The sequence below is a fragment of the Patella vulgata genome, chromosome 2, assembly GCF_932274485.2.
Source record: "Patella vulgata chromosome 2, xgPatVulg1.2, whole genome shotgun sequence".
Classification (NCBI taxonomy): Eukaryota; Metazoa; Mollusca; class Gastropoda; family Patellidae; genus Patella; species Patella vulgata.
In genome coordinates, this window is record NC_065880.2 from 35,292,395 (window position 1) to 35,308,529 (window position 16,135).

Consider the following 16,135-nt stretch of genomic DNA (forward strand, 5'->3'; position numbering starts at 1 on the left):
AAAAGGAATACACGAGTTAAATCACACGTACTTAATGGACATAAATATATAGTTATACATAAAAAAACCAGTGATATTTTGGTAAAATCATAACCATTGTCAAGATATCGATCAAATTCTGCCTGTTAATTGACCTATGGTAGGTAGACCAAATAAGGTAATATCCCCTCCTTTAGTCGTGTGAAATAAAGAGGTTTATTCCATATTTGGGATGGAAATTAACGTCAAGGCTATCTAAGACGTGCAGAAATTAGGGGGTATAAAACAGGGTGTAGAGCGAGATGGATCAGGGCTCATTCCGATATTCCTAGCATCTATTATTATTGAGAAGGAGGAACCTTCAAAAGCCATTACAGCTTAGCAATTAAGTTGTAAAACTATTGATACTGCAGTGCTATTACGATCACGAAGAAACAAACACAACAAGAAAGGAAGTCCGATAGTACTACAATGGTCAGTGGACCGAAGAAGATATGGACCGAGCTATAACATCTTTCAAAAATGGTGACGCTGGCCTCATTGCTACGGCAAAATCCTATGGTATACACAAAGCAACACTAAAAAGGCACCTTGATTGTACAAATAAATATGCGAATGGAAATACAAAATCATTCGGACGACCATGTACACTTCCACCAGAACTCGAGAAGTTTCTTGTTGAACATAATATAGCTCTCGAAAACATGCTCATTGGAATGACTCGAAAAGATTTGATGGCAATGGCATACCAATTAGCAGAACAAAAAGACTGCCAGTAAACATTGCAGAAGCAACTTCAATAGCTATAGCCAGGTGCTTTAACAGAGAAGGCGTTATGGAGTTTTATGATCAGTTACAAACGATAATCGACAAAATATGGTATAAATGCAAATGATATCATGAATTTGGATCAATCTGGGATCCAAACTGTTCAAAAACCAGGAAAGATGATTGCACGTAGAGGAAAGAATCAGGTAGGGTCCATAACAAGTGGGAAAAGGGGTGTAACCACGACAGTTGGTTGGTGGTACATATATTCCCCCCCTCCCCCCGATGATCATTTTCAAAAGGAAACGAATGGCAGAAGCATCGAAATTAGGGGCACCAGTGGGAAGAATTGTTCCTAACAATGAAACGGGGTACATGACAAAAAAACTGTTTTTAGATTGGTTAAAACACTTATTAGCTTCAAAGAACTGTTCTAATGAAAAACCATGTCTCTTGATACTGGATGGCCATTCCACCCATACAAAGAATATAGAGGCTATAGATTATGCCCGTGAAAATGGAGTGATCATACTGTCGTTACCCCCCCCCCCCACACACACACACCCACACAGACACTCACACACCCATACACACACACACACACACCCATATACTTGCATTGCTCATTATGTGAGGACTCTGGTTTTTCAAAGCCTCCCGAGGACCCAGGTTTCCTGTCGTCTTACGGTTTTAAGATTTCATACAGTTATTGTCAGGGCCATCATATACATTGTCTGCTACGTAGATTGCATTGATTCAGTCATAAAAATATAACATGTTTTACAGACTATATGAGGCCCTTTCTTATATTTAATATCTACAGAGGACTTGTGTTAGATTGATTTACATTTATACACTAGAGAGGATTTGAGTTAATAGTAGTTTACATTTATTACCATGAGAGGACCTCTAATACAACTTACTTTACCTTATTTCTGAGGACTTTAGTGTTTATACTTTACTTTAAGGACTACCTGAGGACGTCCTGTGTAAGATTGATTTACATTTATACACTAGAGATGACTTGAGTTTATAGTAGTTTACATTTATTACCATGAGAGGACCTCTTAATACAACTTACTTTACCTTATTTCTGAGGACTTTAGTGTTTAATACTTTACTTTAAGGACTACCCGAGGACTTGTGTAAGATTGAATTACATTTATACAACTTACTTTACCTTATTTCTGAGGACTTTAGTGTTTAATACTTTACTTTACGGACTACCGGAGGACCTGTGTAAGATTGAATTACATTTATACCACTTACTCTACCTTATTTCTGAGGACTTTAGTGTTTAATACTTTACTTTAAGGACTACAATGTAGATTTAACACTATTAGAGATTTAACAAACTTTGCTATTCCTCAAAGGACTTGGTGAGTTATCTGTCCTTTGACCACGAATGACACCATAAGCATTGCAAACTAACCGAGGCATAAAAACAAGAAATGAATGAAAAGAACAATGTCAAGAATGAGTGAACGGAAAACTAACGGGTGCAGAATGATATTACACACCTCAGTGTGTTATTTCAGGTCTCGGCGATGATCACAGGCGTATAAAATTGCAAATTAAATGATTTACCAAGAGCGTTACACTTGCAGTTTGACCAGTTCTCTATCTTTATTATAAATGATTTTATACGTCAATATCTACAGACGCAAAGCACATTCCGATGTTTTTCTGGAGATAACATTTTTTCTAATGCCGTCAGGGGGTTGCAATTTCAGCCCCATAGCTCAATTTGGGGCACTTCCAGGGACTTTTAAGTTTCTAAGTAAAAAATTGGACCTTCAGGTTGAGTACATTCCTTAGGTTGCTCTTGTGGATGTTTCAGTGGACGTGAAATATAAGAAAGAAAATGGTGGCCCTTCATACATATGCATACGGGAGTATTTTTCTTTGTAGAGGAGGGTGCCCCTTTAAATCTATGAAAGCTGGAATGCTGATATTTTACACGGTAGTTTGTCTCAACATTATCAAGGGGGCGGCTAAAACCGGAAGTCTCTATCCAAAATAGAAATAAAACTATGGCCGAAAAAACACCTAAAAATGAGCAGTTTCAACAAAAGTTGCGCATCTTTTTATTGAATTTATGTATTTTGGCTGATAAAATGATTTCTACTAAAGATAGAGACTTGACATTTACAGGACATGCCTGCACCATAATTCTGAACTAGTCCTAAATGTTCCAAGTCTCTGGGGTTTCCAGGAACGAAGATATCGGCCAAAAACCATGCACATTCCATTGATTTTGGGATGCTGTCTGTCATTTAATGAATAAAACGTGCTACTGTGCATGCGCCAATTTTGCCTGTAATTAGGGCTAGGGTAATGGTAATGGAATGTAATCATTACATTTTTGAAGTAATGGTCATGTAATGAGTAATAGGAGATTTGAAAAATAATGAGTACAAAGGATATCACATATTTAATCTTTTGTAGGTAATGACAAAAATTTAAACAAACACAATCTCCAAATAAATAGGCGGAGGACAACAACAGAACATGTTTAAAAATGCTTCATTGTCTTTTTTTTTTTTAGACTGGATCACATTATGAACATAATTTTTGATGTCTCTCCATGATCGTCTTGACAGTTCCGTTCGCTTTCTTAAACATCTGTCACAATCCAGTTTACCGGGAACTTTCATTTGTCGAATGTTGTTACCCAACTCTTCAGAAACTCTTTTCATCGGCTGTCCAATATCTTCTGACTTGCTTACATGTACCTTTCTTACTCCCATTCAAATTAACCCCTGAAAACATATCAGAATGAATGTTAAATTGTTTGAATATATGATTATTCGTATACATGTCGAGTGCTTTAACAAATCTGAGCATAAAAGTTTGTAAGAGGGTTACCGTATATACAATCCTGTGTATATGCTTGCTAATACTGGAGTTGATATGTAACGAAATGTAATGAAAAGGGAGTTTATCAGACTTTTCTGCTATATCCGGGCTAATGAAGAAGGACATACCCTTATTTCGATTGAAACTGTCAAGGGTTCTTTTACGTGCTACGTGTGGATGGGGACTCATTTTTTGTCCCATCCGAATGACTAGATCTGCACTACTGCAAAGGGCATGTCATGCAGAGTGCTATGAGGGAAATTTTGCCCAGACAGAGGTGCTACAGTTATTTCGAATTGCAACAAGGGTTCTCTTACGTGCACACCTACATGTAAACAGGGCCTCAATTGTTGGTCCCATCCGAAAGACAAGACACTGTCGTAGCCAGGCCCTCTGTCTTGCACCACTGACAAGGGGGGAAACTGAGCATGTTTACCGTCTTCATCAGAAAATTATTCTTTATTTGTAGCATCTTTGTCTAGCTTATTTTCTTCTATTTTAGATGGTTCTTCTACGGGTTCCTCAGCATCACTATCGTTATCACTTTCATCATCAACTGAATGTAAACATGGAAATAAAGCAATTATCGCACATTTATATTTTTTTCGAACGTATAGAGGAATCAAACTATACACCAAGTTTCATCACTCTCTATCAGATAGAATCAAGATTATCTTGTCCCAAAGCATCGACCAATGAAATTAATTAGCCCTGCTTAGCTTAAGCTCGAAATGTTAATTATTGAACTTACTCAAGACATTCACCTAATGAACATCTACATCAAGTTTAAACATTCTATCTCAATTAAAATCAGAGTTGTGATGTTCCAACGTCGTGTCCCACAGCATCAACCAATCAAATTGCTTATCTTTGCTTACCCTAAGCAGAAAATGCTCATCTTATATCGAATTCCAACTGTCAAGGGATCTTTAATGTGCGCGCCAATGTTAGGGAGCCGACGTCCTACTCACTTAGCCACCGTGGCTCCCGTAATTTGATGGACGGGGGTGACGACAATATACGACCAAGACTGAAAATGGTGCCCAAAAGGGAAACCGATCTTTATAAAAAAATTTTTTAAAAATGTCTTCAACAAGTGACAGTTTAGAATAATTTACTAACTTGTAGTAGTAACATCAACAGAAATGTCATCAAGGTTCATTCCAGCCATCTTTGTGATATTTCCAGTTTCCATGGCAAGTAGTATCTTACTTATCTTGGCAACCTGAAGTGTATTTTCTGGCAGTCTATAGTACTCTTGGTGAACCCGAATGTCATGTCCCATAAATTTTGCGAGAATGTCTAATTCATTATCTCTAAGAGGCAACATTTGGCTGAAAGTAGCCACATGCTTTCTTAGCTTGGTTGAAGTTATGATAGCAGGCCTTTTTGTTTCACTTTCTATACTGAATCTTCGAATACAATCGGAACCTCTCAGGGCATTTACACTGTTCGGGATGGCAAACAGGTATAAGTTTTCTGGTAAAACTTCTACTTGTGTCCTACATTTCAACAGTAAATCTATTCCCATTTTCATGTCTTCTGTCAATAAAACAGGAACTTTCCTTCCTCTTTTTCCTTTAGTTTCAAAGCGATGAAGTTGTTTGCACAGGTCTCTTTCAAATTTGGATAATGATTTGCCCACGTCTTCATTGTCATGAGTTGTATTTTGTAACTTTTGATAGCTTTCAATAAGAACTCTGGATGCCTCTCCACTTCTTCTTCTATTAAAAAGAATAACCTTAGTTAATAATATCTTTGAAAGTTCATACCAGTCCGCGGTGTTAACAGAGTTCTGCAGTTTACCTATTAAAGTCTCTTGTTGTTTTCTCAAGAATTTCTGTAACAGGATTAGATCATCAACCATAGGAAGTAGCTGAGGTTTGTTCCACTTCTTTTCCTGAAGCGTTTTCAATGCCTCGGAAGATATCTGGTCACCCCATTCTAGTTCACACAATTCAGTAAATTGGTCTGCAGCACACTTCTGGGTGTCATTCGGGGCAACCAGGGTTCTGCCTTTAAAATGGAACAGCATTTTTTTTAAAGATGAACCCAATTTCAAAGCCAGAGAGGGTGTTTTGTATTGTTGACTGACAACATCATAACCACAAATTCTTTTCACTGCGTCAACCACAAGTTTAAATTTAGCTGGCTGGATTACGTTTTGGATAGTAACTAGGGGATCTGTTTTTCTCAACTCAAGTGCAAGACGTGCCAATTCTCTCATCTTTTGGGAAATGTAATGTTTGTTATGTTGTTCCTTTCCCACTTTCAATAGTTTAACACCATACTTCAATATCAGTTCGTCATTTCGCACGCACATTGAAACGCTATCATTATTCATATCCTCCAGGATTTTGGTTAGTACTGCGTTATGTTCAACATCTGACGGGAGCATCAGAGAACTTATCGACTGAATATTTCGATTTCGTGCTTTTGATGTGTGTGACTTTCTCAGTTTGCATACTTTTTGGTGCTTCCATAGCTTTTTATTTATGAAAAGGCCCAAGCAAAGATCACAAGGACTATAATATCTTGGGTTTCTCTTTTCTGCTGCATTAGGTCGCTTGGATGGAACTAATTGACTATTTCCTTTCTTCAGAACTTCACAATTGTGTGAAAAATTACCCTTGTTTGTCAGTTTTTGAATCAGTATTTTTCGCTTGTTGGACTTCTTTTGAAGGGGTGAAAATTCTGCCACTTCTGTCTCCTGCGAATGTTTCTGTACAAAATGTCTAGGTAGCTTTGAATATGGTTTATCACAATAAACGCAATAGTTCTTCTTATCCCAACGTCTCTTATCTTTACTGTTTGAGGTGACAACCACACTCAGTCCAGCAACTGCAATAATGAAGATAATAAGAGTAAAAACTCAAAACTAAACATTATTGTTAAGCTAGACAAAAAAGGGTAGTTCAGAGTACTTTAAGGACTACCCGAGGACCTATGTAAGATTGAATTACATTTATACAACTTAATTTACCTTATTTCTGAGGACTTTAGTGTTTAATACTTTACTTAAAGGACTACCGGAGGACCTGTGTAAGATTGAAATACATTTATACAACTTACTCTACCTTATTTCTGAGGACTTTAGTGTTTAATACTTTAATTTAAGGACTACAATGTATATTTAACACTATTAGAGATTTAACAAACTTTGCTATTCCTCAAAGGACTTGGTGAGTTATCTGTCTTTTGACCACGAATGACACAATAAGCATTGCAAACTAACCCAGGCATAAAAACAAGAAATGAATGAAAGGAACAATGTCAAGAATGAGTGAACAGAAAACTAAGGGGTGCAGAATGATATTACACACCTAAGTTCAGAAAGAGAGGGTAGTTCAGAGAGAGAGAGTCAGAGAGATAGAGAGAGAGGGTAGTTCAGAGAGATTGAGAGGGTAGTTCAGAGAGAGAGAGGGGGTAGTTCAGAGAGAGAGAGAGAGGGGGGTAGTTCAGAGAGAGAGAGAGTGAGAGGGTAGTTCAGAGAGAGAGAGAGTAGTTCACAGAGAGAGAGAGATAGTAGTTCAGAGAGAGAGAGAGTAGTTCAGAGAGAGAGAGAGTAGTTAAGAGAGAGCGAGAGAGAGGGTAGTTGAGAGAGAGAGAGAGAGAGAGAGAGAGAGAGAGAGGGTAGTTCAGAGAGAGCGGTAGTTCACAGAGAGAGAGGGTAGTTCAGAGAGAGCGAGAGAGAGGGAGGGGGGTAGTTCATAGAGAGCGAGAGATATGGGGTTTAATACCCAGTCGACACAAACTAGGTCATTTCGACATTAACATATTGTTCAATTTTGATTAAATAATTCGCTTGCCAGTAGGTGTCTTTCGCAGTGGGAGGAAACTGGTCATGTACAAGCTGGGAATCGAAACCACACCACTTGACTCAATACACATGTAGTCTTTAATTTAATTTCAACAGTAGAATACTCACAAGAAGTTTTTTCATCATTTGTACTGTCTTTTTCTAGCATTTCCTCTTCTACCATAGCTTTTTCTGGAAGAACATCAGAGTCTTCACATTCCATAGTACCACCTTCATTATCATTCTTGTCATCAACTGAAATATACAAAATTTTAATATCTATGAGGTGTGCTTTCAAAGAACATTTGGGCGAATGAAAAATTTCAATAAGAAACATTTCAGTGTCAACAAGAACAAATATTCCGATCTTTTAGCTTAATAAAATCCCAAAATAACAATACCATAACACAATCCACTTGGTAAATCAGGTGAAAACTTGGAAAAGACTAGGACACAGATCACGGTTGTTAATCCATTGTAAAACGAATAACATTTTTGTGTAGAAAACCATTTGGTTGGTTTGATATTTGTATTACATGGAAGCTTGATATGTGTACGTGGTTCTACTACAAGTACGGCAGTGCCGTAGCAGTCCGTGTTTGCTCCGTACCGTTAAATGCGTTGACATATTGTTCAATTTTGATTTAAATAATTCGCTTGCCAGTAGGTGTCTTTCGCAGTGGGAGGAAACTGGTCATGTACAAGCTGGGAATAGAAACCACACCACTTGACTCAATACACATGTTGTCTTTAATTTAATTTCGACAGTAGAATACTCACAAGAAGTTTGTTCATCATTTGTACTGTCTTTTTCTAGCATTTCCTCTTCTACCATAGCTTTTTCTGGAAGAACATCAGTGTCTTCACATGCCATAGTACCACCTTCATTATCATTCTTGTCATCAACTGAAATATACAAAATTTTAATATCTATGAGGTGTACTTTCAAAGAACATTTGGGCGAATGAAAAATTTCAATAAGAAACATTTCAGTGTCAACAAGAACAAATATTCCGACCTTTTAGCTTAATAAAATCCCAAAATAACAATACCATAACACAATGCACTTGGTAAATCAGGTGAAAACTTGGAAAAGACTAGGACACAAACCAGGGTTGTTAATCCATTTTAAAACGAATAACATTTTTGTGTAGAAAACCATTTGGTTGGTGTGATATTTGTATTACATGGAAGCTTGATATGTGTATGTGGTTCTACTACAAGTACGGCAGTGGTGTGATATTTGTATTACATGGAAGCTTGATATGTGTATGTGGTTCTACTACAAGTACAGCAGTGCCGTAGCAGTCCGTGTTTGCTACATACCGTTAAATGCGTTAATTACTTGGGTGTATTCATTATCACAAAGGCAACATACTGGACCAGTTATGTATTTTACGGGATTATCAAAATTACTGTTAAATGTGCTAATTACCCGGATCATATGAGCGACGTGGCCGATGCTCACTAACGCATGACTGTTATTGTACATGTAGCTGACAAGTTGATTGACGTGTTAATCAACAAGTATTAATTAACTATTTGTACTGATCCGTAAGAAGATTGATTTATGATACCATAGTGGCTGGTTCATTGTTTACCAATCGGCTTTTTCAAACATCAAGCGGCTATAGCCGACAATAATCATCGGATTAAGATCCCTGACACAGACCAATATGTCATTTATCAAAACTATACAGTTATATGGGACAACAATCACTGGTTTATTATACACAAGCACGACGTTTCGATAAGTATTCTCTTATCGTTATCAAGTGCTTGATAACGATAAGAGAATACTTATCGAAACGTCGTGCTTGTGTATAATAAACCAGTGATTGTTGTCCCATATAACTGTATAGTTTTGTTATGTTTCCAATTGCTAAATGCCACTAAAGGATTATATGTCATTTATCATTTGTACTATCATGAAGCTCAACAAAATTTCAAAATCAAATTACCTTTGTTTTTCTGGTTAACTAAAAGATGATTTCCAATTACAGGTATACTGTCATCAAGTGCTCCATCACTGTCCATGCTATCTTCCACTATTTCACTTTCTGATGAGGTTTCATCTGGTATGTATTCAGAACCACTAGATACACAATCATCTTCATCACATCCATCATAGTCAGAGTTGCAGAAAGCTTCTTCATCTAATGGAGAATCCTCACCCACTGTAGCAACATTAATCTCCTCATCATCACCATCTGCAGGCATATTACTATCATCACCCACTGTAGGAACATTACTTCCAATACCATCATCATCTGCTGTAGGATCATTACTACCATCATCGCTCACTGTACAAATATTACCGTCATTACCATCTGGTATAGTGCCTCCATTCACAACATCATCATCACCCACTGTAGGAACATTACTTCCAATACCATCATCATCTGCTGTAGGACCATTACTACCATCATCGCTCACTGGACAAATATTACCGTCATTACCATCTGGTATAGTGCCTCCATTCACAACATCAACATCACCCACTGTAGGAAGATTACTTCCAATACCATCATCTTCTGCTGTAGGATCATTACTACCATCAGCGCTCACTGTACAAATATTACCGTCATTACCATCTGGTATAGTGCCTCCATTCACAACATCATCATTACCCACTGTAGGAACATTACTTCCAATACCATTATCATCTGCTGTAGGATCATTACTACCATCATCACTCACTGTACAAACATTACCGTCATTACCATCTGGTATAGTGCCTCCATTCACAACATCATCATCACCCACTGTAGGAACATTACTTCCAATACCATCATCATCTGCTGTAGGATCATTACTACCATCATCGCTTACTGTACAAATATTACCGTCATTACCATCTGGTATAGTGCCTCCATTCACAACATCGATGTTAAATAACTTTTACAATGATCAAAACAATGCTAGAAGTTTGACATATATTACCTAATTAGTCGGAAGTTAACGCTATGCAAACCTGAAAGTCTGACATTGTGCGCTTATGTCTGTCGTATTCACAGCAATTTCTGAACAATAAAACATAATTATAAATACTATTGTGAATGTTCAGAACAGGATGAATGCATTTTAATGCATTTTTATTTAATTATGTGTGATTTTACTCGCATGACAGCTATGTAACAAACATAACCAAGGTGGACAAAATTACAGCAAGGTAATTCAGACCATGATACATCAACATAAATTGTCTGCACAAACTGCACGCAGCGATCCATCTACGCCATACGTCATTATGATCACTGCCCCAGTTAGCTGCCATTTAAAACGTTCACGTGATCAATTTGGGTCGGGAATTATCGACTGGACACAACAGCTTTGTGTACACAACAGAGTACACACGTTTTATGTAAACACATGTCTTTACCAAAATGTCAACTTCTGCCAATCCGGTAAAAGCGATATATAAAATGGAAGGGTGACCCATGTACTCTACAGAAATACAGTCCACCGCTGATAGCTTGAGATTACCACTGAAGCGTGCACATTCGCCGTGTCGAGACCAACTTTCTGACAGTATGATACTATAAATAGCCATGGCACGTGCAATTCTCTACAAATCTATCAACTATTACAGCCGTAAAAAATTTATTGTTGACGATTTTGAATAGAAGTAAAATTAAGCTTCTTGGTTATTACAGCAGATTTAGAAATTACGTTCGTTTCATTTTTTAAATCGCTTTATCATTAACTGTACCGTTAAGAGCGGCATCTTTTGGTTTAGTACAAATAATATCTCTGAAACACTCGGGTTAGACAGGAACATGATACTAGCAGTAGTTTCATTTTACTTTTACAAGCTTCTTAAAACAATTGTTGAGCTAGCTAACGTGCTTACTTCTAAATTCAATTTCTTGTTCTAGCTTTCTGTTATGTTTCGTAAAAAAGTAGTCTTGATTATCGTGACCTGTCAATCAGACGTAGAATGGTCGATAGACTGGTTAAGCGAGACTAATTTCAAAACAAGGGCACGTAACCTATCTTTTACTCAAAAGTGTCTGGATGTTATGGACGACACTTGGAACCAGTTTTCAGTCTATTATATATAGATGATTAATGGTCATAGCTTATTAAGTACAACATGATCGTTTATTTAGTGACTATAATTGTGTGAAACTGATTTGAGGCTTGGCATATGTATAAATATTGTGGCGTAATTGTCGAGATATTTGGAGATATTTGGAGATATTTATTTATGGTGGGCCACCCTAAAAATGTGCTAGTGGGTAATATCGCAATACACTCTTTGCCATTGTAAACTGTCTTTAGAGTTTCAATCTGTTTATCTTTCAAAATTAGATACTCCTAAATTTGTCTTCGCAAACAAAACCTTCTCTGTGAAATTACCTTTTATGGGCGCCGCCATATTGAATATTAGAGGACTATATTGTGATTCGGCTTTGATTAGTTTGACATCTTTTATACACACAGCGGCTAAATAAACATATTTAATTTCATTCAATATGACAATAGAAGAGAAATAAATACTTCTAAAAAATACTAAAAGCATACTCAGTGTTTTCGACTAAAATCGTCGATGCAGGGATGTAGGAATTAAAATGTCGGGTAATTACATGTAGCTTAGGGCCTGTTCTCAGGCGGAGCTAGCTGTAGACAGGCAGCCTAAGTTTGGGATGTCGTCTGCAGTTGGAATTCCTTTAGCACGGTGGGGATCACGTGGCTAAGTGGGTAAGACGCTAGCTCGCTAGCCTGGAGGTCGGGTGTTCGATCCCTGCATTGGCCGAGAAAGTTCATCTAGATTTTCCGGCGTGTTTCTCCCTTGTCAGTGATGCAGGACGGAGGGGCTGACAAGGAAAGCTGTCTAGTCGTTCGGATGGGACGAAAAACCGAAGTCCTGTGTACACATTGGCGTGCACGTAAAATATCCCTTGGCAGTTGGAATTCGATATAAGAGTAGGACGTTAAACTCCATTTCATTTCATTTTCCTTTAGCACGGTAAAGGATTGGTGTTTAAGATATCATCCACAATACAATTCATGCCATGCAAGATCAGTAACTTGCAAGTTACGCACAAAATATGAATAGAAAATGGGCTATCAAGGCAAATAGAAAGTAAACTGTTACATTTAATTAATATATTAAGTATTCATGATAGATATAGTAACTGCAACTCAAATGACTAAAACTACTAATCAAAAGATGATTTGATTAGCAAAAATTTATTAAAAACTATTTGGCACTGCTAACCAATTGTCAACAGTTATTTTGTTCCCTGCTATTCACATTACAATTAAAGCTAGTTCTCTTGAAATTTATCAAGATACGAAACGGCTCATGTGAGGTACGAATGTCCAATGTACAAAACAGCTCAGATTCAAGTCAACTCGATATTGATGTTAAATTTAATTTAATTAACATGGGTTAGCTTTATAGTAGTAGATCATTAAAATTGTCAATCAGAAAGGCAATATAAATATGTATTATTTTATTAGTTATTAAACTATCTATATAATCTATATTTATATAGGCTACTCACCTATTTTGACCGAAACTGAAGGACTGTTGTTATAATTCATCATGTTCAAGTTTCTGAATACACTGAATACAGTCGATGACAAAACCTCTGAAAAAGAAGTCCACAAAGAATGTTACTAGTACGTGTGTATGTGCTAAGTAATTTTCAAGACAGGAATTACACATTACAAAAATGTATTCCCTTATGTCAGTTCTGAAGGATTTGCATTTCTCATTTTGAAAAATATTAGTTCATACATATAATTAAATCTACAAAATAGTGTGGCAGGTAATAAATACACCTCCTTAAGTCTAAAGCTTTGAAAATAAAAACTTCTATAACAAACTGCTAGGCCTACCTGTCATTTCTATTCGCATCGTTCTCAGAAAGACAGAGGTGAAAAATAATACAAGACAGATCATTTGACATTTAAACATTATATCGAAAGAGTTTATCCCACTTCTTGTACATTACCGAAAAAAATACGAAAAAAAACAACCAACACAACAAACGTGAAAAAACTAAAAACTGTTATCAACACTAAATAAGTTTCTAGCTCGAATGAAATCACCATCTTGTTTTCACGAGACACGCTAAAAGACGCGAGAGTCGACTATCTGTGTGACTACTAGGGCGACCTTCGGTTATCGTGATTTCCTGACTATGGTCGAACTAACTGAATTCGAATTTCATTTAGTCCGGACCATAGCCCGCAAATACTGAACCATGCTATTGTGGCATGGTCGGAGTAGTTCCAATATGGCGATGTCGATGAAACCAAAGTGTAGAATATTTAAAAAGAATCTATTTCTGTTAAGAATATGATTTTAGAAAAGCTTGAATGAATTTTAAATGGTTGCTACCTATTTGATCAGATATTTTTTGTCTCGTATGTTATGTCTGAATCTATGTAAGTCTAAAAATTACGCACAATTTCAATACTTGCGCTATGCAAAACGTAAAGTCAAATTACAAGGAATTTTGTCGTCTCTAAAATTAATTTGAGTCGCGCAAATTTAACTTTTTGAAAGTATTATTTGTTTACTAAACTATATAACGGAGAAATATATAAACCTTCCTTGAGCTTTTTTTTTAGGGTTATGGTCGAGGTCTAAAGCAGAGTAAAATGACATCACCATGTCTCTGGGGGCAGCCATCTTTGAACAGACGATGGTCATGACCATTCGCGTTCGGTTTCTAGTTCTGACCACTAGCCGTGAAAAAATTATAACCGAAGGTCGCCGAGGTAAAGTGTGTGTAGGCGACACACAAACAACATGGTTTACGCTTTATTGGGGGTCTACGTAGAATTTTTGTCAGGTGACGTAGACACGATTATCAAACCTGAAAGTGACCATAATATCTCCAGCATGAGTCATGATCTGCTATATGCTACACGAAATACGAATGTAAGCACATGTAAAAAGAAATGACATAACTTCAACGAAAACGACAACATATGACTGAGCTACTGTCTATAAGAAGACAATACAGAGTCAGAAAAAAAAACTAAACTTACGGATCCGTCGACGCCATATTGTTTCAACGATGTGTTAAATTGAAACGAAGTTTACAAAATACGTTCGTTGGCTTCAAAGACCAAAATAATTTTACTTGTTATTCAATGCAATATTCCCTTGAACGAACAAACATCCTGTGCAAAAATACAAACTAACTCATCTACTAGTAATTCACACTTAAATTAAGGAAATTATTCTTCGTTCTTACCTCTAACATAATAGCGTGTCCGAGGAACATGTGTTTAATTGGTGACGTCACGTGATTCGCTAAATTACTCAGGAACCTCGTGTGTTTGTTGTCCGAGAGTAAACTGTGTGAAGAGATCACACATATAACGGGTTTTACGCACTAAGAGTTGACCACGTAGAAATTTTGTCAGGTGAAGTAGACTAGGTTATCCAACATGAAAATAGGCTTCACTTTTCCGAGGACCATGATTTTGGTCCTCGGACGATTTTTTGGTCCTCGGGTAAAAGCCGTGTTTTCTAACGAGGGTCCTCTGGTGATGGTCAATGCACACGCATACACACACACCCACACACACACACCCACACACACAAACAGGGGCGACGGCAATGTCCATATTATGAATGTGGACGTATAAGAACTGAAATGGTAAATTTACAATATTTAAACATTGCTTCTGTCAAAGGAAGGGGATACCGAATCTCATAGTCTAGATGAAAATCAGTAAAACTTATATGCATAGGCCTGTTGAAAAGAAATAATCATATGCCACGTTTGATATAATTACAACTGACATAAGGGTTTTTCATGTAATATAGAATAAACATAATATACCGCTGCACAATTAGTCTTGGGAATGACCAATGCTAAAGGAGGCCAAGCAGGGTCGACACCGACCACGCCAGGCTAGAAAACGTGGAACAGTGGACCTTTCTCCAAAATTATTAATTGACACATCAAAAACTCACAAGAAGTCTTATACTATGATTTTCGATACAATTAATACTTCATTCCCCATTAAAATGGCAAATACATATCTGTTGGTCTTCCTTAATCGACTCGCGCCAGATATCTTTCATGTTAACACTACCGGTACATTTTGGAATGGAAGTTTGATGATAAACAGTTAACGAAGAATTTTAAACGAAATATAATAAAATCGAAAGCATCGAAAAATGACGTTCATCATATCGAATATTAAATAATTCTGACACACTCCAAATTCACATATAGAACAAAAACGGTACACACAATTTTATTGTGACTTTAAATTAACTCCATCTGATCCAGAAGAAAGTGGCAAGAATTATAAATAGCACAAAACATAATCTTGAAGTTGTATTTTGTGGTTGAGAGTGGGGAGATAGTTAATTAAAGCTGCTCTTTGGTAATATATAATTAAAATTAAAGGTGGCAAAATAAAACTACATTTTTATGCTAACGTTTTCACCGCGATAGCGGCTCTTCAGGCATTTATTAAACAATAATTCAATTAACATTAGTCTATGAAATCACATGTCATAGTTACAATATTATACAGGCAAGGGTAGTTATTTCTTAGCCTACAGACTACAAATATTCAATCCAAACACGGTCTTTATTTTATTTAATTTAATTTAATTATTTTCTTATTTAGAATTAAGTTTCGCTTGGTACTTCTCAATAAAATAGCTTTCTTTTGCCTCCAAGAGGTCTTGTTTATGCTATTAAGTCTATATAAAGGAAAAACACTAAAATTGCCCCCACCACA

General features: G+C 36.7%; 1 long non-coding RNA gene across 1 annotated transcript; it reads right to left on the reverse strand.

The window, feature by feature from the left end:
* Window positions 1–7,559: 7,559 nt before the first annotated feature.
* Window positions 7,560–9,462, reverse strand: LOC126811884 (uncharacterized). The gene is made up of 3 exons (XR_007675772.1): window positions 9,367–9,462; window positions 8,186–8,311; window positions 7,560–7,660 (listed from the first exon to the last, which is right to left on the reverse strand). It is a non-coding gene; the product is annotated as an uncharacterized LOC126811884 (long non-coding RNA).
* Window positions 9,463–16,135: the final 6,673 nt, after the last annotated feature.